The following is a 24183-nucleotide window of genomic DNA, read 5'->3' as shown; positions in this document are numbered from 1 at the left end:
GTGTAGAGGGCGGCAACCAGAGGGAACCCTAGTGATGGAGCTTAATCTGAGACGATTCTAAACGGCGTCGGGATTGTATCCGGCGTGGCTTAGTGGATAAAGCATCAGCACGTAGAGCTGAAAACCCGGGTTCAAATCCCGGCGCCGGAGAGAATTTTTCTCCGCTCCATCACTCTTCCATCATTTCAAATACATGTCTAGTAAGTTTAAGTTCGAGAGGTTGGTGCTTCTGGCCCGCGAGTCATCTACGTCGTATGTGCAAGCACGGGGAAGAACTGAACTTCCTGCGTAGCTCATTCCCCGATTCGCTGTTGGCTTGGTTAGGCGTGTGGATAACAGTGTCATAATCTCAAAATCGCCATCGTTTCAATTCTCAATTCAAGAGGCTCTTTACAGGTAAGCACACTATAAAGTGTTGAGAGTTACTTAGAATACGAGTATACTGTATCTTGAAGAAGCATCTGCTCGATCGTACTCATAAAAATCAGTTTCGTCAGTTATTCCGTAATTATACCGTGGCTTCTTCAATTTATACAACTGGTTCCACGAAATACAATGAAGTCTCACAGAACGAAGTGTCGTGAGTGGTGAAACAATGAAATTGCATTATGAAGGTTCCGAAGTCTGTCATTCTCGTCGGGATTTTAATAGTAGTTTCGTCGGTCATTATATATAGTAGCTACGAATCGTATCTTAGCGGTATCGCCTGTTCGTACAATAAAATTATCGTTTTGTATGATAATTTCCTCCAAGAAACGGTACGTCATTATCGTATTAATAATTCTCTCTAATTTAGAGCCAACAATTTTTAACTTTTCAAATTATAATAAAATTATATATATATATGGGAGAAGAAATTTTCTCATGAAATTTCGGCCAATGTATGGGACCGGTGCCCACCCAGCATCGTGATGCACTTGGGGAGCTACGATAGGTAGCGAAATCCGGTTGCGAATGCCAGCTATAACGGCTGGGGGGGGGTCATCGTGCTAACCACACGATACCTCCATTCTGGTTGGATGATCGTCCACCTCTGCTTCGGCATGTGGGCGTGAGGCCAGCAGCCGGCTGGTCGGTCTAGGCCCTTCACGGGCTGTAGCGCCACGGATTATTATTATTATTATTATTATTATTATTATTATTATTATTATTATTGTTGTTGTTGTTGTTGTTGTGGGGAAAGGACTCGGAAGTCAGCATGGAGTTCCTTTGCGGCGTGGTGCATGTGTGAATTGTACAGTAGAATGTCCAAATCAGCACTGTTATAAGCTATAAAGTTGAATTTATTATTTCTTGTATGTGGTGACAAGGAATAATTGAAACATACATGCTGGTCTACTAACATCCTAGTGTGCTTATGCAAAAATGTTGAGTTAGACGACAGACAAAAAATCGGTACCAAAACGATCTTCGTTGTACGTACATAATGATTAAAACTTATCCGATGGTTTTCATTTAAGGACTGCAGACCTGTTGTTAATAAAAAATCCCCCGCTTTTGAAAATGTTAATATCTGTTTGGTGGTTACAACTAGAGAAATCCCAGCGGTGGCTGATTGGTCAGACCTTCACCTGTCACGCAAGCGGTCCGGGTTCGAGTCCCGGTAAGGTCTGGGATTTATAGTGACGCTTGTGGCTGACAAGACCGGAGTTGGGGTTTTTGTCGGAGTTCTCCCGTTTCTCCATATTAATCATCTGCATTATTCCGTCAACATTTCTCCATTTCGTCGTTATTCCACAAACGTCAGCTGGCGACGCACGGAGGGGGCTGGCCTAGGGGCGAGGAGCGTTGCGTGCTCGAAACCTGGGTACGCAGCAACGTTGCCAATTATGCGATAAATTATAGCGTTATGCGATATTTTTAACCCTGACGCGATATACGACAATACACAGGATAATCTCGATGATTTTCGTTAATAATCATATCATTCTTCAGAATTCAGTCCACTTCGCTTTCCATATGAAGAAATTATCACATTAATGGAACACATTTTGCATTTATTCTCTCTTTTTGGTACTCTCCGGATAAAAGTTTTAAAGCTGTCCCTCTTTCCGTTAAGATTCTCAGGAGAGAGCCCGAAATATTTCCCAGTCAGTAGTAAGCTTGCGCCATAGTTTGCTAATCAGTTTAATCAGGGTTGCCAGATTGGGCTACAAGTAGCCAATTGGGCTACTTGAAATTTGAATTGGCTATTGATTTTTACCATTGGGCTACTTGCGACTTTTTGGGCTACTCAAAAATTTTCGGGGCTATTTTTGGGCTATTTTTTTCTGATTTGAATTTGTGGAAAATTAATAATAAGGTGTAGTAATAGTCTTCCTCTCCGTGAAAAACCTGTTACAGTGTAGGCCTACGTCTAGTCTTATTTCACCACCAGCTTAACGGCGTGAAACAAAGTATCTATGCGAAGTATATTGCACAATGTCACATGACCAAGCCAATGTAAGGGGATTTACTCGTTTCACCATCACCAGTATCAGCAGACATGCAGAGGCGCACTGCAGCCTGAAAGTAGATAATAATCAGTTGCTGTTTTTCCTTCACTTCAAGCGTTAATATTCTTGTGAATGACGATGTAGTTTATTACAATAATCATAAATTAGGAACAGCGGCTGTTGTAAAAGTGATATAGGCCTACAGTTTTTAAGTTATATTAGGGAATTGCTCTTTTGACATTTTGTAGCCTAATTATAATGTAGGATAATTATTTAATTCTGAGACCGATAGTGGAATAGTTAAAAAAACTCTGTTATAGAAGTGATATGTAGTAACATTTTTAAATTGTGACAGAGAATAACTTGTTATACATTTATTTTGTTTTGTAATCATACTGAAAATGGAAATATTTTATATTTCGTTGTGTAATTACTGAAAATGGGAAAGTGGGACAACTATACTAAAACGTTTAAAAGCCTATGGTTAAATGATATTTCATTCTCAAACTGGCTTCAGGATGTGAAAGACGACAGCAATAGAGCAGAGTGTGAAATTTATAAAGTTCAAGTTAAGGGCTCATAAGGGAGACTTGAAAAAAAAAAACATTCCGATTCAGTTAAACATATATAATTCGCAAAATATAAATCGCCATTTATGTTGGGCTACTTTTGCTGAAAGTTGGCTACTTTTTCAGCGAGCTTCCGCTACTTTTAGTTATACCGATCTGGCAACCCTGAGTTTAATCACAATAGTCTGGTCATAGCTGCCGCTAGTGCTGCTTCTGTGTGAGAAGTGATTGAAGTTTATTTAGTATTATGTAAAGTATTGGTAGTGTGACATCATTATTAATGTTGTATGTTTACGATAATTTTGTGGAAAATCCCATAATTTTTAAGGTACACTTATAATTTTGTGTTTTAAGTTTGGCAACGCCGGTAAGCACCGAACCTTAGTGTAGTCAGCCGACGTATTATATATATATCAGCATCCTCCATTACATTGCAGTAATACTACATGCTTTACATACGATATTACAGTCGGTTACACATAATTTATAACATAACATTTGACAAGCTGTTTGCAATTTTGATTAAGAGCTTTCAATTCTTATAGAATCAGGTGTTGTCTAACTATATATAATAACTAGTGGCTTGTGCAGCAAATGCTGCTGCAAACTAAGTTCGTTAGACGTTCAAATAAAAGTTTTTCAGATTTGTTTTCAATGAAGAATACTTGTCTTTTTGATAGTTATTTGGTTCCATAATAATGAAACATACTCCCTCTGAATGGATTTTTTTAGGCCAAATACTTTTTCTTGAACCTATCCAACTTTAGTTTTTGAGTTTCAACGCGAAAACGCAAGTATCAATGTCAGGACGATAGCAGTAGCTATTTCAGGTCATTGTGGATTGTAGGCAAAAGTTAAAAAAAATGTCAAGTTTGCTAAGCTTTCGAACAATAGCATTTTCGTATAGCTGCTGCATGTAGAACTTGAAATGTAGAGCGTAAAATCATTTTATCCTACTAAGTGATCTTGCTGAAATGATCTGCAGACTACAAAATTTTCTAGGCCTATTATTTCATCGGTAAGTAATACCTCTTTATCTTTACTTAAGAACTGTAATTTTTGCGCTCTCTCGAGCCAATACTGAAGACAATGACACATATCAATATCTACACTACACCGCCATTAAGTATATGAAAAATACCCAACCACACTGGGTTAATAAGTATAAAAATATTTGGTTTTTAATAACAATATTATTATCTTACTTAAGTTTTGTAGTTATATATAGCAGCCACTCAGTAAATTATAGAAATGAAGATCTAAATTAAGATATTCTCTACATTTATGTACATAACCTCAAAACGTTTCACTTTCATGTCATCAATATAGCATCAATATTATGTACAATTAATAAAAAATAGACGCATCATGATATTAACTATAATAATATTTAATTTCTAATGGTAATAATGTCATCAAACCATCTCGAGTTTCGTAGATTTGAATATCCAATACACAGCTGTACTCAGAAAATTATACACTGCAGAATCAGTTTTTAATAACAAATTGAATTGAGCTCTAAATATGTCGGCAATCCAGCAGGTCATGGCCTTCGTGTAATAGCCTATTGTTTATTGTAGTGTGTGTTTTGTTCTGAAATTCAAATGAAGTCGGCCGTGATTCGATAAAATTAGTTCTGAAAACTGACAACAGATGGATTTTGTAAAATAGAAAAATTATGTAGGAAAATTGACATTTCACTGAAAACTACTACTTTTCCGAAAAACTTTGGATGCCAGGCATGAAAATGAGGGGCCACTCATTAAAATCCGTTCAGCCGTTTTCCCGTAATTTCCATTACCAGTTCAAATTATATATATAGATATATAATAGCCTATTTTAATTTTTGCCTATTTTAGATTACAATCATTCTTCCAATGTTATTTCTAATTTTGATTATTATTAAGTTACATTTTGCTGAAATCTATAGATTTTACAATATATTTTGTAAAGTTCTTCAGGTACCGGTACTTTTTTTTTTTTTTGTGAATTGATCAAATATTGGAGGCCAGGTTTGGCAATACGCCTAACTTGAGCATTATCACAGTACATCTTGAAAGGTCGCAGTGCTGGGTCGTAGTATCCTCCCTCTCGAAATTGCATTGCGTTCAATTTCATGTAAAAGAGAAACAAAAGATAACAGATTCTGCAAACACTCGGTCCAATTAGGAGAAAAACTATGTCTCGTTTTTGCCAGAATAATCTCATCTACGTCCAGTTCAATATTTATTTCTTTAGTCTGAAGTTTTGATAACATTTTGACAATTCCTACGCTTGTTCTTCATATAGCTACATTTCGATATCTTTTTCATAAAGATAGGCTATGTGGAAAAACGAAACCAGGTTGAGATTTTTTTTTCCACACATTACTATACTGTCAGGAGATGCCATTACCAAGAGATGATGTAGTGTACATTATTTAACCTCCTGAGTCCTGAGACATTTCTTGTTTTATTTTTAAAGTTCAGTATAATTCTACACTTCAAAAAAAATCACTGACATGAGGAAAAATGCGGGAATAATTCTGCAGGTTACAGACAGGGCACAAATGCATATATATATGATACTATACTTCGGGTCTCTGCACATACATCTTACACCATAATCATGTATGAAGTATGGTATAGTATACTATACTCTTAGGACTCTGGAGGCTAAAAAATGTTTTCAATGAATAGTAACAAATTACAATTGACAAGTGAGGTTTCAGTACTTCATATTGAATATTTGCGTCAATTTTAAATGTATTTTATGCTCGACCATGCCGAAATGTAGTAATTATACACCTGGTAGCAGTTCTTTAATGCATGTCATTAAAGTACACCTACTCATTAAAGTACAGGTGTTCAGCCAATGACAAGTCAGCTCTGTACCGTTATAAAACCTCAGCCAATGACAAGTCAGCTTTGTACCGTTATAAAACTACAAGTATCGATTATTGTCGGATATGCAATCGAAAGAGAATTAGCGAAAAGTCACGGAGGTTGGAAATCCAATACTGTCGCAGAAGGTTATGTTCTGTTACCATAATAATTAGCGTTAATTGTAAATAATATTCAAATAAATTCAATTTGTCATCTCGTTTTTCAATATCTAATTTAATTTCAATGTTATATCAAAGTTAATATTTAGTTTACTCTGTAGGTTCTTATAGGCTATCAAGGTCAATGTGGACATGTGTTCCTCGGAAAAAATCAATACTTTCGCGTCTGCGCACATCTCACAATTTACGAGGTATTGCTCAAGGTGAGTTAGATACAAATAAAATGAATAATTTCAAGTTAGAAATATGGTCGAGCATAAAAAGTCGTATGAAACTCGCCTATAATGGTAATTAAGAAGCTCGTATGAAAATTATGAAACTCGCTTGCGCTCGTTTCATAAACATCCATACTCGCTTCTTAATTACTATCATTATAGGCTCGTTGCATAATGTACTATTATAAAGCTTTTTTTGTCCTACAGAGTTATTTTAGTTTTAATATGTTGTTTAAGGTTGTTTTAACATTTGGTAGAAAACGATCATTTTAGTATCATGTTGCCATAATTTCACTTAGATCACCTGGCAACCCTGTTTCCTGTGTTGCTCATTCGCTGGCGGAGTCTGAAGGCGTGTGGGTTGCAGTGTCATAATCTCAGCGTCGCTACAGTTCCAATTCTCAAATCAGAAGCTCTATACAGGTAAGCCGAATGAAGTGTTGAGTGCCTAGATTACAGTAGGCCTACTTAAACAAGCATCTGTTCGACCATATTCATGAATATCAGTTCCGTCAGTATTAGTCCAGATTACATACAGGGTGATGCACGAAGATTTTTTATTGGGTTATTTTACGACGCTGTATCAACATCTGAGGTTATTTAGCGTCTGAATGATAGGAAGGTGATAATGCCGGTGAAATGAGTCCGGGGTCCAACACCGAAAGTTACCCAGCATTTGCTCGTATTGGGTTGAGGGAAAACCCCGGAAAAAAACCTCAACCAGGTAACTTGTCCCAATAGGGATTCGAACCCGCGCTAACCGTTACTCCACAGGTGTGGACGGTAGTCATGTTAGGAAACCGACTTGGTTAATAGTTTGTTTCTGCAGAGAGTTTGTGTTGATCTGACAACTGATTTGAAAACTGCCCCAAACTCAACAAAGGTCATGATCAACGATAGTGAGTTTAAAACTAATTTGAAGCCATCCCTGCAAGAACACGCATGTACTGTAGAATAACTTACTAATCTAGTACCTAATTAAATTCCAGAATATATTTTAATAATCAATATAGTCTGGCTGAGTGGCGCAGTCGGCAGTGCTGGTCTTTTGTGCCCAAGATTGCGGGTTCGATACCGGCCCAGGTCGATGGCATTTAAGTGTGCTTAAATGCGACAGGGTAATGTCAGTAGACTAAAGGCTGGTTCACAATAAACCGTAAACAAAAACGACAACGAGAACGAGAACGGAAATACTGTTAAAATAAATGCATTTAAATGTGAGTATTCACAATTAACTATTGTGAATGCTCACTTTTAAATGCATTCATTTTAACATTATTTCGTTTTCGTTTTTGTTGTCGTTTCCGGTTTATTGTGAACCAGCCTTTACTGGCATGTAAAAGGACTACAGCGGGACAAAATTCCGGCACACCGGCGACGCTGATATAACCTCGACTGTTGCGAGCGTCGTTAAATAAAACATAACTTAATTTTAATAACCAATATAAAATAACAAGCATGAAACATAAAAGGTTAATGCATAAAGTACGTGTGTGTCCATAGGCGTAGGTAGAGAATTGCCTTAGTCGCAGGGGTGCAGAAATCCAGGTCTCCACGACTACTGTCGCCTAAGTTTCGGCCCAAAAATTCCTATGATGTTTTTTTTTCTCGTTCTTTTGTTACTCGTAAATCTAATGCAAAATCCCGTGGCAGATATCATTATGTCATTGAAGAAGATTAAAACCACACCACGATAGGCCTATTCTCGAAAATAACCAGAATCATGTGAGTGAGGTGAACCTTATCAAAGACGGATTCAGAGCGTCATTTAACAAATATTTTGTGTGATTTGATGTTGGATAATATGATAAAGGAATTAGATCGTGCAAGGGCTGAGGACAAGTGGTTTTCAGTAACAGGGTCCCAAGGCACATTCATGGCCACAACCATGTAAAGATTACATCATTATTATATAAGATTGTAGGTCCATACTGAATATTTTTTTTGGAGTTTGTAAAATGTAGATGAAACCACTATTTACGTTTTATAGCTTCATACCCAGTGCGGTTTTTCTATGGAAAAATGGTGCCGGTACTCACCAATCCAATTTATAATAGCATCCGAATTCGATACGTTAAAGCATACATGGGCACAATTTTCGGTTACGTGAAGCACTCGATTTGAAATAGTTTGTTTACTAGGAGAGGAGACTGCAGAGTAGGATGGGAAATATAAACTCTGTGACCTGCGTCACCTTATCGTAATCGCTAAGGCGGTCAGTGGCGAATTATTAGGAAAGCGCTTGGTTAACGTGAGAGACTCGAAAACTTTTATTCAATTTGGCAAATTAATTCGGCAACTTTAATCATAAACCTCTTTACTATTTCTCCATCATTGAATTGATTTAAATCACAGGCGAGAAATTTCGTAACTAGCCAATAATATTCCATCACGTTGTCTACGTTTATTTTCTTGAATATTCTGGCGTTTATCAAGTTTACTTCAGATTTGCACGTTCTCGATCTAAAATAATTTCAGAAAATCATATTTCGTTTTCTACGCACATTTGATTTTTTTTTGTTATAAATTTCTTTTGGAAATAATACGTACAAACAACATTTAATTCCTAGTACCTTTTAATGCAGCGTGTTTAAGGTATAAAGTCGTATTTAGTATACTATACAAATGTTAATATCATAAATTTTCTTCGGAATAGTATGAAAAAATTGCATTTAATTTGTCTTACTTTCTAATTCAGCATGTTCTTTATGACATAAGGAGTAATGTCGTTGTATATTAAATTTATTAATGCCTAATAGAATTTTCGAGCATAACATATATCGTATGTTCTCCCCTTCTAAACAGCAAAAAAACTCTTCCTCCCATTACTCATGAAAAAATCGTTTTCTAACGCGTACACACTGCTTTGATAATGTCATTATGCCACCACTGATATTGCTTATGAAACTGATATAGAACCTGCCCACGCCTAGGAGGTACGTGAGGGAGGAAAGGGGAAGATGTCAATCATAGCGATAAGCTCTGTGAAGGTCAGCGAGGCACTACTGTTCTCCAACCAGGAGATCAACCGTGAAAGGAATGTGCTTACTATTGCGTCATCTATTGGAGCGAAGTAGATAGATAATATTATCGTTATAACGTCAATTCAAAAACCATGCGCTCCCCTGCATATGTTATTTCCTGTATGGAGAGATTAAAAGACCAGGGGTGCTATTCATAGACATTTCGCAGCACGCGATACGAGCGTACTAAGCTAGCCCCGTCTATCCACTGGTTACTAGTACAGAATTCAAATCATATCCTAACGCTAACACTGGTTTATGAATACGAAAAATGCTGATCATCCACCGGAAACCCGCGCTAAAAATGTCTATGAATACGGCCCCAGGAGATTAACAGTGATCTAATTTTGTAACTAGGGTAGTATAAATATGTGTGTCAATGTTATTGCTTGTGCTGTGAGAGCTAGCCAATAGAGATAGGAGTACCCACGTGTGTGACCTTAAGACATCAACATTCATTCACAGTATTACCCCGCTCTGTTTCATCCGGCAGAGATTTTCTCGTGATTGGAGCACAGTATTGCATACCGTTGCGTACCGCCAGAAAAAAAAAAAAAACATTATATGTAACATCTAATCAACATTTTTGACGGGTTTAAATGATTATAAAAAGTAATACCGAAGTCAATGCCAAGGAGCAACTCGATTATAGATAGGAATCAGGTTGGTGGGTTCCTTGCTGTCTTTTTATATGGCAGAAGATTTCTATACCCCTGCTTTAGGATGTGCCCTCTTGCCACTACTCTTGTGTTCTGTGTTGATTTTCTGTCCGACATAGTAAGGAAAAAAGTTTTATTTTCTATACTATACAATATATACTATAGAATAGAATAACGTACTAATCTAGTACGTAATTAGTTGCGACATATATCATTTGAGCTATTTAAATTTTTTTATAAAATTATACTTACTGTATAAACGCTGCGATGATGATTTTTTTATCCACCCCTCGCTATGATGCGCGGCATGTCTAAAATAATGTTAGAATGGTTTAAATGGGACATATTTCTAGTACAAATGACAAAACAGTGATAAGCCCTATCTTACTCTACATATTTATTATTTTAATTTAATAATGTTGGACTCAAAATATAAAATAATTAAATAGTTTGCCGCTTGCCAACTTCTGAAGGTGTAAATGTCTATTCTGAACAGATTACATCGAATTAATATTTTTTTCTCATATGAAATCGGACAAAATTTCAGAAAATTTGACCTCGCATTAAAAAAAAAAAAAAAAAAAGATGCTTGTGAAAGGCCTTCACTGGACAAACCTAATGGTGGGTTAAAATATCCTCAACTAGTATTACTTCTCATTTTATAGAGCATACCTGCACAAACACCGCTCAACGAGCGCGCGCGCTCTTTCGGAGCGGTGTTTACCGCTCGCCGAAACGGAGAGGAAGATACGTCAGAATGACATAGACTTGCTATAGGTAGAGGAGAGGGAAACGACCACTCAGTTATCTAGTGGAGTGCAGTGTGTAGGCCTATTCTCAGTAACTGTTTCACGTTGCTTACCTACTGCTACAGTACAGTATGGATTTACAGCTCGAACTTACTGATCTTCAGTGTGACCTAAGGGCTAAAGATCGTTTCAATAATACTACTAGCCTGGTTGAGTTTTACAAGACTAAACATTAGCAATAATATCCACGACTACACAGGCTGGCTGTGAAAATGATTGCTATATTTGGCTCGACATTTATATTTGTGAGCAACTGTTTTCTATAATCAACTTTAATAAAGGCAGACATCGAACATCTATAACTGATGTTTTATTACGATCAGTAGGCTACTGTTCCTTTCAGCTGCCAACAGCATAAAACCTCGTTTTGATGTACCGGTACTGATAAATAAAAATATAACAAAATTATATTGTACATTTAAGTAGCTGTAGAATTTCTATTATTTCTGTAAAATAAATATTTCTTTATTAATTAATAATCGTCCAAGATAGTTTTGCAAACACTGAACTGGAATTCATTTCATAAACACTCGTAATAGTACTTCCTTTTGTGTATATTTTGTACGAGACCACCCTTCTTCCAGTCCACCCTTACACAGAGCGCAGCTAATATCTGCATTCCGCTCGTGAGATGTGAGCCGGCTCGGAGAGCGCAAACCTTGTGCAGGCCTGTTATAGAGCGTCAAATTTATCGTACTTTCGTAAAATTCTTAGTTTTGGAAGAACATTGCTCAGACACATTTAGTGGCAGGATTTTCAACGGAATCTCTTTTTAAAGCAGACTCAGAGAGTAATATGACGACTTTGGAGGGATTTTTTTTTTAAATTCTTATTCACATGACTAGGCAGATTTATTTAATATATTATATATTATTTCAATGTACCGAAATACATATGATATTTCCATGCAGATATTCTGCGTCATCATACGATGGAAGAGTAATGGAACGGAGAAAAATTCTCTCCGGCGCCGGGATTTGAACCCGGGTTTTCATCGTAAGATTTATTTAAATTATATTACTTTTTTCCTTGGCGAAACAGCTAAAAAATACAAATATGACAATATGGGTGACTTAATATAGAATAAAACACAGTTTACAGGTCCAAAATTTTCTTTGGGTAAGGGTGGAAAATAAAATGAAGAAAAGAATTCTCATTGTGAATTTCTTCGACGCGCGGCTCCATCCCACGACAAGCAGAGCGTGCGCGTAGTTGGCCAACGCTAGCAGCTCGAAATTTCCATTTTGCGAGTAGTTCACGCATTCGAAAACAACTCGAAATGAAAGATGCATTTCTCTGAATACTAAAATAATTTTATATAATCACTACACTATAACCTGTTACTGTTTACTGACTGTTACGATTGTCATTATTCTTGCTTTTAAGTCAATACGTAATCACAATATTCACTTAAATAGCAGTTTCTTTTTAATTTGTTGCAACACATTAAAGGAAAACTCTCAAACATTGGAATTGAAAAACCGCCTTGTAATAATACACACAGATGATTGGCTGGTGGATCACGTATTCGAATCATTCCTTGTGTTGTGACAACACACCAGCTGTTTCAAGACCACTAAAGGCCAGCTGACAAGAATTCTGGCTCCTCTCACATCTCCGCATGACGCTACAGGGAGCGCGTATTTTTATAGCGAGATTTGAAATATTTATTTTAAGGCTTTTCATTTAAAATAGCATTAAAAAAATTGTGTGGTTTTTGTCTCAACAATAACTAATATTACAGTATTTGATATAGCCTATATACTTTTTTTGGTGGTAACATGTTATAAATCACAAAAAAGCAATATATTGTGACAGCGACGTGAGATTCGAACTCACGACCAACAGAAGGAAGTGCAAGGTCGGCCGGCGCGGAGGTTGCGCGCGCATCTGCTTCCTGTGGCATATGCTATGGTGGGGAGAAAGGGGAAAGAGCGACTGCGGCAGAGAGAAGAGATATCCGGATGATTCGAGAATGGACACACGTTTGGAAATATCCAAAACTCGTACTTTCTCGCAACTATGGTTTGGTTATATAAATGAGAAGACGCAAGTGAAAGTCATTCAGTCAGTCAGTAAGGCAGTGTTGTTAAAGTCAGTGGAGAGCAAGCCAGACAGTCTTGTGTAGCAGTGAAGCCAGCTTCGAGACCAGAGCGTGACTTGAATTTTGTCCGTAACTGTGGAGCCAGAAGCCCGGAGTTCGAGTGCAGTGGACCGCAGTTGGGGGACCTGAGTTCGAAGTGCAGCGATCGTCTCTGAAGGTCTGGGGTTCGAGATTCTGTGAACGCGAGTGACTGAGCTAGAAGAACTAGCCAAGACAAACGAGCTGTGAACTGGGAACTGACAGTTCTGTGTTGTAAATAGCGCTTTGTGAATATTAGTTAAGATTAACAGTTCATTGTTGTTCGTAATAGTCCAAGTAAATTGTCATTGTCGTTAGTGGAGTGCAATAACGAACGCTGTGTTGCTGTGTGGAGAGCAAATCCCATTGTTGACGGGAGTGAAATTAAATTGTAGAAAGTGAAGAGTTATTGTTGAGATAATAAAATTACATTGTTGTTCGGTATAAAAATTTACAATATCCATAATTTCCACAAACAATAAAATATATGTGTTATACCCCATTAATACACTTAAATGTGCAGTACAAAATTAGATATAGCTTAAGTTTTTATTTCGAAGCCAGACGTAGTAGTACGCGTTGAAAGTTAGAATAAAATACAAAATACGCTAAATTTGAAGGAATTTCATCTGAAAAAATAGTACTGAGCTAAAAAAAAGTCAAAATTTGTACATTTACTAGTTCCCACATACTAAACCTCTGTACGAATTTTCAGGTAATTCTGACATGTCATGGTATTTCTTTGTCCGATTTCATATGCAATAGCCCGAGGGGAATTGCGCTGATTGGCTGCTTCATCATTAACATCAACATTGCGTTAATCGTTCAGATCAGTGGTCGTCAGCACTCGCTGAAATGGGTAACGGGTAAGCAGTGTATCTAATATATCCCGTCGCAGTGTGCAGTTTTCTTAATCTAGCTGTACAAAATTAATAGCCTCCCTCCTATTCAACAGATTTTCATGAAATTTTATACAGAACTTCGGGGTAACGTATTTGATTTCAGGACGAACTCTGATTACGTTTGTGTAAGAGGAACTACCCCTTTATTGGGAGTGATTTTACACAAAATTAATGCCTTCTTTTCTATCTAACATATTTTCATGAAATTTTATGTAGAACTTTAAAATAGCATATTTTATTTGTGTACAAACTTTGATTACCTTAGTGTATGGTGAATTTAAAATCATTACTAACATTTCTCCTATCTAATATAATTTCATTAAACTTCATGCAGAACTTAAAGGTGGCGTATTTTACTTGAGTACAAGCTCTGATTAAGTTTATGTTAGGGGAACTACCCCTTTATAGGGGTGAATTTAGACAATTACTTATTTCATATCTAACATATTTTTATGAATCTTTATGTAAAACTTAGAGATATGTACAAACACTCTGAGTACGTTTATTTAAGAAAAACTACTTCTTTGTAGGGGTACAATTAAACAAAATAAGAAACTGCCAATAGAGATGAATATATGAAAATTTTGATATAAAATATGGACCTTATCCTGTTGAATTCATGGTATATTTTGTGAATTGTTAAAATGTATCCACATTAATTATGTCAAATCTACACGATCATGTTTGCAGAATCCCACAGAATCGCTGGATAAGGTCTTAATTTATTCCTGCTGTGTTAGCGCTTTGGGTGGCATTTTACAAAATCTTCATGACGTATTGCTGTCATTAGTGGTCCCACATCGAAGTTTCATTTTATCAACCAGAATACCCATTTCACTTTGTAATTTTTCTCTAATTATTTTCTTTCTGGATTCACATTCCACTGTGAGTCGGCCTGGGTAGCGTAGTCGGCATAGCGGTGACCTATGCTCGAGGTTGCAGGTTCGATTCCGGCCCAGATCGATGGGATTTAAGTGTGTTTAAATGTGACAGGTTCATGTCAGTAGATATAGTGACATGTAAAAGAACTCCTGCGGGACAAAATTCCGGCACACCGGCGACGCTGATATAACCTCTGCAGTTGCGAACGTCGTTAAATAAACCGTAATTTAAAAAAATTTCACACTTCGATTTGTCGTTTCATCCCTGAACAGGCATTTTTTAATCTCTAATCTGTTGGCGATATGTAGAAGCTATTCGAAATAACGAATCGAGGTATAAAATGTAGAAAGACTGAAATTGTAAGTTGTGGTGTACACAATGTTTGTGTCTTTCGTCGCTGGTTCCTTATGCAAATACAGTAGAGCATCGATTTTCCGAAACAATTGGGGACGGGAGATGTTCGGATAACTGATAATTTACGAAAAATTGTACCGGTGTCATAGGAGCAGTATGAAGCAAAGAAACACTGGTATTAAACAAGAAACTGTACATACAGTATATATTTTGTATCACACGTCTTACAGATAATACAAAAAAACTGACTAGCCTAGTATGACAAGTTCAAAACGGTCATTAAAGTAGGCCTACAGTTTAAGAAAAGAAGTTCAAACTTTTTTTTCTCCTTCAGATCTGACACTCGTTTCTCCCGCTAAATCTCGCAAGCAGCGCTAGCGAAACTTCTACGCGACGCGCGCGCGAATTCAAATTTGTCGACTTGAACGCTTCGGTTGATCGGTATTCGGATAATCGATGCTCTACTGTATTTGGACAGTTCACCCCAAATATATTATTTCTTAGGCGTTTTATTCTGTGTTAGGCTAAGCATCATGGTAGGTTTCAGAACACTGATTTGCTATTGAGCTTTACCTGTCTCTTTTCTGATTAATTGTGACGTTAATTTCTGGAAGAGGATTTTAATGGATATGTAAAATCTTGTAGAAAATGCACGAGAATTTTGCTACACGACTCTTTTTACAGGTCCATTGGTATGGATTTGAAGAGTAACTAATGAAATTATGAATACATTTTCACTACCTAACATATTATATTTTAATGTTTTCTAACTTCTATGGCACATTAACCAGAAGGACACATACCGGTACCAAAATCTCCGATAACTGTTTTAATTTTATCTTCAATATCACTGAGAATATCTGTTAGTCTTAATGATATTATAATATTATTTAAAAGTTCATCATTCCGTGATTCAGCACTACTGCAGCACTATAGCCTACTTCAAAAAGTTGCCGGCGGGATATTGCCGTCACGCCACTGAAAATAATTAATATCAGCTAGGTTCGCAGATACACGCAAGCAAGCAAACAATATTTTATACAGATAATGACTTCGGAATATAAATATAAAATTATTTTGACGGAACACAGCAGCTAGCATTTTATAGCTCAAGTTAAAGTAAGAGGTTTGGGGAAAAAAATATAAATGATCTTTGTATCAAATAAAAGCCGTATTATGGTCTCTAATTTAGTAATTCAGCTAAATTACACATTATTCTGAAGCACATCTCGATATACAAATTCCATGTGAAAGAATAAAAGAAGACACAATATAGGCCTACTAGCCCTTAATGCGACTTTAAACAAAGCGTTTTCTATTGCGACTGAACAGTCGCAGGGTTGCCAGATAGGTATAACTTAAAATAGCGAAAGCTGGCTGAAAAAGTAGGCAACATTCAGAAAAAGTAGCCCAATATAAATGGCAAATTGAATTTCGCGGAATATATAAATATGTTTAACTGAATCGGAATGTTTTTTCAAGTCTCCCTTATGAGCCCTAATTTGAACTTTATAAACTTTACAATCCGCTTTATTGCTGTCATCTTTCACATCCTGAAGCCAGTTTGAGAATAAAGTATCATTTAACCATTGGCTATTAAAGTGGTTCTCCCACTTTCCCATTTTCAGTAATTACACAACGAAATAACAAGTATTTCCATTTTCAGTATGATTACAAAACAAAATAAATGTATAACAAGTTATTCTTTGTCACAATTTTAAAATGTTACTGTATATCACTTGTATAACAGACAGAGTTCTTTAAAATTATTTCACTATCGGATTCAGAATAAAATAATTAGCCTACATTATAATTAGGCTACAAAAAAATGTGAAAAGAGCAATTCCCCAATATAATTTAAAAACTGTATATCGCTTTTACAACAGACGCTAGTTCCTAATTTAAGATTATTGTAATAAACTATATCGGCATTCACAAAAATATTAACGCTTGAAGTGAAGGAAAAACAGCACCTGATTATTATCTACTTGCAGACTGTACTGCGCCACTGCATTTCTGCTGATACTGGTGATGGTGAAACAAATAAATCCCCTTACATTGGCTTGGTCATGTGACATTGTGCAATATACTTTGCATAGATACTTCGTTTCTCGCGGTTAAGCTGGTGCTGAAATAAGGCTTTAATACACTGTAACAGTTTTTTTCACGGAGAGGAAGACTATTACTACACCTATTATTACTAATTTTCCAAAGACTATTACTACACCTATTATTACTAATTTTCCAAAGACTATTACTACACCTATTATTACTAATTTTCCAAAGGCTATTACTACACCTATTATTACTAATTTTCCAAAGACTATTACTACACCTATTATTACTAATTTTCCAAAGACTATTACAACACCTATTATTACTAATTTTCCAAAGACTATTACTACACCGACACGTGGTAAGAATGCAACCTACCAGATGGGCACACACGACGACACTGTGGAATCCAAGAATTGGCTGGAGAAACCGTGGACGACCGAGAACCAGATGGGGGGATGAGTTCAAGTTGCAGCTAGGAGGACTGTGGACCAGAATAGGACGCCAAAGAACACGGTGAAGGGACGCAGTCAATCAACTTTGAGAGGGAGCAACAACCAATGGTAGTGAAATTGTGGACAAAGAACTAGGAATGTAAATAGACCATCAGGTCGGCTCTTCTGATGGTCAAGACTTGAGCCACCCCTGCTCAAGCAGGAGGCCTTGCCCCACTGGGAATTTACGGCTTTTATTATTATTATTATTATTATTATTATTATTATTATTATTATTATTATTATTTCCACAAATTCAAATCAGAAAAAATAGCCCAAAAATAGCCCCGAAAATTTTTTAGTAGCCCAAAAAGTCACAAATAGCCCAATGGTAAAAATCAATAGCCAATTCAAATTTCAAGTAGCCCAATCTGGCAACCCTGGAAGAGTGTGGATTGAACACACTGCAGATAGCTATGTTTACGCTACTCTGAAAGAAATAAATATCCTCGAGAAATATCGCGCATTGTCTTCATAAGACAACATTCAGGGATATACATTCATAAAAATATAATATAGCCTATAGTGAAATTAACAAGTCGAAAATGAATTTTATCCATCTAATTTAAGAAAATTGCACACTGTGCGTCGTGAAGCAGGAAGAGAGAGAGAGCATACTCGCCAGCATCCACGGGTGCACTATAATGCAGTCTCTTATCCGTGGGTAAGAGAGGCTAGCCCGAGGGTGCACTGTGTTGATGACTGCTTGTTTAGCAGACCAGGAGGGTGTGAAAATTCTCTATTAACGAAGCTTATTCCTTTTTATTTTGTTTATAAATAGACTTATGTGGGCGATTTGGAAACATACAGAATGTGCGGAAAATGCCGCTTCAGAACCAACTTTATATTTTCCCCTGCTGTCAGATGGCGCAAGTAGTTCTTCTACACATAAATATATGATACTGAGTTGTCAATGATAATAAAATACAATTTCATTGCAGAAATTCTTAATCAATTTGTTTATCCACTCCTAAATGGATTTGTTTATCCATTGCTAAGCTGGAAGTGTGTGTAAGGAATAGAACTCATGTTCTTACAGTGAAAAGATGTCAATACAATAAGTGAAGCGTCTGTGGCTCAAGTACTAGCGCTGGTCTTCCATCCAGGCAGTTCGGTTTCGATCCCCAGCCATATCGTGATGAGATTTTTCGCGGACAAAGAGAAGTTGCAGAAATGAGTACGGGGTATTCCTGTTTTTATATATACCATCAACACACTCTACCGCCCCCTCATTTCACAAATCATCTGCAATTAGGGGATATATTCTGAAATCTGAAAATGCAGATACATTCCTCTAAACGAACTCCTTGTACCAACTTCGTCATTTATATCACTTTTGCAGCTTCTACTTATTTATGGTAAGTCTAATCCATTAAATTTAATAACTTACTTGATAAGTTCGCTGCTATTTACAATTAAAATGAAGATTGTATCTGGACGAACAGCATTTACATGTTTAACAATCACATAGGCTTACAATGCAATACACTTCTCACAGTAACATGTGACCAAACGAAACAAAAATGATTAAAAAATAAATATTTCAATGTAGGAAATGCGAGCAAAGAGAGTATTTCCAAAAATAAATGCTGACAGCTATTTTTAATACAAAATAAACGGACATATCCGCATAAATGCATCTTATCTGCAATAGTAAAAATAAGCTGGGGTAAAGTTTCAAATGCTGACATGAAGGCTTGGTGCTCCGGGCCTCTGGGCCTTATCAGGCTACACGTATGTCGACGGAACCTGGCTGTATCAGGGGCTGAGGCAGGATGACCCATCTGTCAGCGTCGGATGATCAGGAAGGGCTTGGGACTCCGGGAAGATGGGGATTTATCAAGCTACGCGTTCGTGAAACGGGACCTGACTATCAGGATCTGAGGCAGGATGGCCCATCTGTCAGCGTCGGATTCACGAATGCCACCCAGGCCATCTCGTGGCTTTGGTTTGACAAGGTTTTAACTGCTTATTCCATACTTTTGAGATACAGAGCTTCAAAGTATCAATTTATTGTAATATGAACATTTAGCTTCTTATACTGATGAAATGTTAAGTGTGGCATCTTAAAACATCGAACTTATATTACATACTTCATAGCCTAATTAGACCACTTATTTATTTCATTTAGAATATTTAATTTTATAGTAAGAACTATGTCCTTCCATAATGAATTTTCAGGATGAGACAAGGTTCTAAGTGCTGATAGAACTTTGTCAAACTATATTTCGATTCATTACTTAAAACATTATTATTCGTTACATAAAATATTTAAACTTTGAAAAAAAAAATGTTTTCTTTTAATTTACATTTGCATAACAATTGAAATTTAATAAATTACAGAAATTAAAATTATATTTTGTGGAAACAATCAGATCTCTGTTATATCACTCTTCATGAAAGGTCAATCTCACTTGACATTATATGTGGAGAATTTCTACTTCGAATATTGCATTTCCATGACCGGTTTAGACACTACTTTCCGTACCTTCTTTTTTTGTGTATTTTCTTGGTTACTTTTGAAATTAATTCTTATATATGTAACTGTTGTTGTTACTAGGCCTATTATAATTTCAATGTCGCTTGTATTATTTAAACGTATTTATATACTTTATTTGTTTCTATTATATTATATTATATTATATTATATTATATTACATATTTTTAAATTAAACAAATTATTACATAATTAAAATACTGGTTTAAGAAGGAGTTTCCTTGAAAGTGAAGATAGTCATCAAATTTATCATTGACGAATAAAAAATGTGTTAAGTAATGGGGATGTGTAAATAGTATGAACACATGAATACAATGGCTAAGTGGAAAACGACGGTATTAAACATAAACATCATCTTACGTAATGTTTTGTATATACTCAAAACTTTCTTCACTGTGTAAATCTTTGTCAGTCAAAATGCCACTGTTGGCATAATAATTCTGTGAAACAGTACGTCACTTAATTGAAGAAATTACATTCTTGGGGTTGTTTCTTCAAAATCTTCATTATCAGATGAAGTAGGAGGAATCTAATCATCAGGGTAGTCATCACGGAACATATCATCAGGACTTTGGTATCCCACTTTCATTATGCTGATAGCTGTTTCTTATAGGAAAAAAGTACCGTTATACTGATATTTATTTTCAATTAATTATCAATAATATGAACGCATTACTTATATATTTATCAACACACCATAAAAATTACAAATAAAATATATCATGCTTAGCTGTGCATAACACAAATTGAATTCCTGGATGTTTTCGAGACAATGGCAGCAGCTTGCAGTTAGAACTTTATTTTCAAAAGTTGTCATCAGATAGAACTCTGTCACATTGCTAGTTCGTTCATTTTTCGACAAATGGTGCTGAAATGTATTTATAAGCTAGACAGATCATGAAGAGTGATTACAAATGAAAAACACATTTTTGTCAATTTTGTTAGTAGAACCTTGTCAAACCAAGGCCACGACCTGTCGGATTTGGACAATCATTGCAAATATAGGACGCATAATTAGCAAAAGCGTGTCTAAGTGCATGGATCCATTCCGCGTATAGTCATCGTAAAGCCAGCCAGTCAGTCAACTATAAGTTAACGTTTGATTTTCACATTTAAATCATTTTGTTTTGCAGAGAGGAACACCCAAAAATATGACCACGTCAGACATCGACCTTTCCGAGGAACTCCCAGAGCAGAACTCCCAAGATATGAACACCTTGCACGGCGACATCCTCAAGGAACTGGAGTGTCCTGTGTGTGAGCATTATTTTGATCCGCCGATCTATCTGTGCGACAATGGACACAGCATCTGCAGTTTCTGTAGAGATCAAGTGCAACAGTGTCCTACTTGCAGAAATAAGTTGAGCAACAAGAGGAGCGTAACACTGGAGACTATTGTGCGAAGTCTGCACTATCCTTGTCACAACAAGAAAGAAGGCTGCACAGAAATATTGCCCCACGAGTTTATTACCGAGCATGAGGAAATCTGTTCGCTGGGAAAACACGAATGTCCATTAAAAAAGAAATTCGAGGGATATGAAGATTGCGGATGGATAGGATTATGGGATGAATTTCGTGTACATACAAACGAAGACCATGAATTTATTTCTACACATTCTGGAGTAAAGGAATATTCTGTGTTACATTCATCCGTAGGTACAACAAGCATTTTCGGAGAAATTTTCTTAAGGTGCATAAACAGAGAACCAGATAAATGGCACTTTTCAACCATGATAATTGGTACAAGGCGACAGGCTTCGAAATTTAAAGTCACTTACACCTTCTCTGTCAAAAACAAAGTTGAAGTTCTTACGAAAACTCAATCGGTCTGTAGCTACACAGAAACCTTTGAAGACGCATTCAAATCAGAAAAATCCCTATGTCTTCATCAGGAAGAATTAAATAAATTCATAACTGATGGTAAATTCAACATGAGTACACACATTTCTGCCGTATGATGCCATCTTCCAGCTCTCATACGTCAGTATCTGTGATCATTGGACAAATGGATGAGTGGAAAGACAAATATTGAAATATGTATCAAAATATGTAAAAGAATTAAAAACGACGTAGGAATATCTGTACTGGTCACAATATTGTTTTTAAATATTTCCACCGAACTTAAAATATATCTTTGTTAGCACTCACGAAAATTACAATTAAGAAGGGTGCACAGAAATGTTAACCCATAGTTGATTAAAAGCATCAGGAAATCTGTGCGTTGGGAAACACTAATTTCAATTACAGAAGAAATTATTAACATGAACATGAATGGATGGGAACTAAGGATGAACTCAAAGCACATGAAAAAAGACCATGAACCTCATTTTTATATAGAAACTGGAAGTTATTCTGCGTCAAATTCAAGCATGCACATTTAAATATTCGCATTCTGAGAAACTTTCTTAAAGATAACGAAGATACCAGAAGTTATCGGTGCCTTTCTGTGACAATCTTCGGTACAAAGAGACAGGTTTCGAAATTTAAAGCCACTTACTGGTTTTGTATTGAAAACAAACAAGTCCTTAGGAAAATTCATTTCGTCTGTAACTATACTGAAATCTTCAAAGACGCAATCAAGTTATAGAAATCCCTTTATCTTCACGAGGACGAATTACATAGCCACAAAGTCATTGGTAGTATTACCGCAGTCAGCATTAACGCTATCTTAAAGATTTCCACCATATGATATTGCTATCTTCAAGCTCTCAGAAGTCAGTTAAATGTTTTGGTATATCAAAGGAAAATTCCTACACTCTTCAAAAGAAATTAAAGCCATAAATATTCAAGCTACACAGAATTAACACTTCAGTACGTCAATATACGAGATATATGAGTGAAAAAAAATAATATTAAAATGTGTATGAAAATACGGAAAAGTTAATATTAACAATATAACGAAATAAATTATAGTTCTACTGGTCACTATATTTGAAATATGTATTTTTACACTGAAACTTACATTCTCTCTTTTTCTGCAGCAAAAAAATAACATAGCCAATTGCAATAGCTGTTTTTATTCAGTTTTGTTTGTATTGATGTAATGAATATATAGTGTTTATATTACAAACTAGATAGAACAACTGTTAATAAATTGCTAGTAATTTCTTAATTTAATTACACAAAGACAGGGGTTTGTGGAATTTACTGAAACCTTTAGCAGAATAAGATCGTTGTGTTTCCTTTTTATTCTTTACTGTAAAATGGAGTAATTTTCTCAATAAAACGAGCATGGAAAATGATTAAACACATTTCTATGAATTCTGTATTACCTCAACTTATAAATGAGGGAAATAGCTTGTGGGATATTTACTATTCTACTTGCTAATCTCTATTAATTTTTATGTCCAAGAAATAAGGTCTGAGATGAATCACTCTCAGTGACTCTTTAGCACACACAATGATAGATTTCCAGCCGATATCCCTAGAAAAATAAAAAGCATCTTCATTGATTAATATTAAGGTAAATAATATCCTTTTTTACTTACTTACTGGCTTCTAAGGAACCCGGAGGTTCACTGCCGCCCTCACATAAGCCCGCCATTGGCCCCTATCCTGAGCAAGATTAATCCAGTCTCTACCATCATATCCCACCTCCCTCAAATCCATTTTAATATCTTCCCACCTACGTCTCGGCCTCCGCAAAGGTCGTTTTCCCTCCGGCCTCCCAACTAACACTCTATATACATTTCTGGATTCACCCATACATGCTACATGTCCTGCCATCTTAAACGTCTGGATTTTATGTTCCTAATTATGTCAGGTGATGAATACAATGCGTGCAGCTCTGCGTTGTGTAATTTTCTCAATTCTCCTGCAACTTCATTCCTCTTAGCGCCAAATATTTTCCTAAGAACCTTATTTTCAAACACCCTTAATCTCTGTTCCTCTCTCAAAGTGAGAGTCCAAGTTTCACAACCATATAGAACAACCGGTAATATAACTGTTTTATAAATTCTAACTTTCAGATTTTTTGACAGAAGACTAGATGTCAAAAGCTTCTCAACATAATAATAACAGGCATTTCCCATATTTATTCTGCGTTTAATTTCCTCCCGAGTGTCATTTATATTTGTTACTGTTGTTCCAAGATATTTGAATTTTTCCACCTCTTCGAAAAATAA

The 24183-nt window shown here is 36.1% G+C and overlaps 1 long non-coding RNA gene across 1 annotated transcript; it reads left to right on the top strand.

The window, feature by feature from the left end:
- Positions 1 to 256: 256 nt before the first annotated feature.
- LOC138698378 (uncharacterized) lies at positions 257 to 23482 on the top strand. The gene is made up of 3 exons (XR_011331854.1): positions 257 to 396; positions 6562 to 6685; positions 21193 to 23482. It is a non-coding gene; the product is annotated as an uncharacterized lncRNA (long non-coding RNA).
- The last annotated feature ends 701 nt before the right edge of the window (positions 23483 to 24183 follow it).

The sequence above is a fragment of the Periplaneta americana genome, chromosome 4, assembly GCF_040183065.1.
Source record: "Periplaneta americana isolate PAMFEO1 chromosome 4, P.americana_PAMFEO1_priV1, whole genome shotgun sequence".
NCBI lineage: Eukaryota > Metazoa > Arthropoda > Insecta > Blattodea > Blattidae > Periplaneta > Periplaneta americana.
This window is presented reverse-complemented; position numbering and strand designations above follow the sequence as displayed.